The sequence below is a fragment of the Octopus bimaculoides genome, chromosome 21 (genome assembly GCF_001194135.2).
Source record: "Octopus bimaculoides isolate UCB-OBI-ISO-001 chromosome 21, ASM119413v2, whole genome shotgun sequence".
Classification (NCBI taxonomy): domain Eukaryota; kingdom Metazoa; phylum Mollusca; class Cephalopoda; order Octopoda; family Octopodidae; genus Octopus; species Octopus bimaculoides.
In genome coordinates, this window is record NC_069001.1 from 13,412,208 (window position 1) to 13,412,831 (window position 624).

The following is a 624-nucleotide window of genomic DNA, read 5'->3' on the forward strand; positions in this document are numbered from 1 at the left end:
TGGAGACCATTTGAAATACACTTTGCATTGATTTGCAATATCAACATTATCCAAACAATAGTCATAAAATAGTAAAAACTAGCAGATTTTTACAAAAAATGGCTAAAAACGCCAATGTCAAAAGCAAGTAAAGTAGACGTGATGGGTAAAAATGGTTGTGATTTTCAGAATCAGCATGCTCAATATGATATATTTCACCTAAAATAGACCCAAGAAGAGTGCAAAAGTCTTTTTGTTGTTGACCAGTGTAATAGATCCTTCTACTAATGCACAAGGCCTGATTTTTTGCGTGTTAGGAGGCTAATCAATTACTTTCACCCCAGTGCATAACTGGTACTTATTTCATCAACCCCAAAAGGATGAAAAACAAAGTCAACCTTGGTGGAATATGAACTCGGAATGTAAAGACAGACAAAAAGCCGCTAAGCATTTCGTCCAGCATGCTAACGATTCTGCCAGCTTGCCTTGCCACCTTAATAATAATAATAATAATAATAATAATAATAATAATAATAATAATAATAATAATAATAACAATAACAATAACAATAACAATAATAATAATAATAATAATAATAATAATAACAATAACAATAATAATAATAATAATAATAATAATAATAA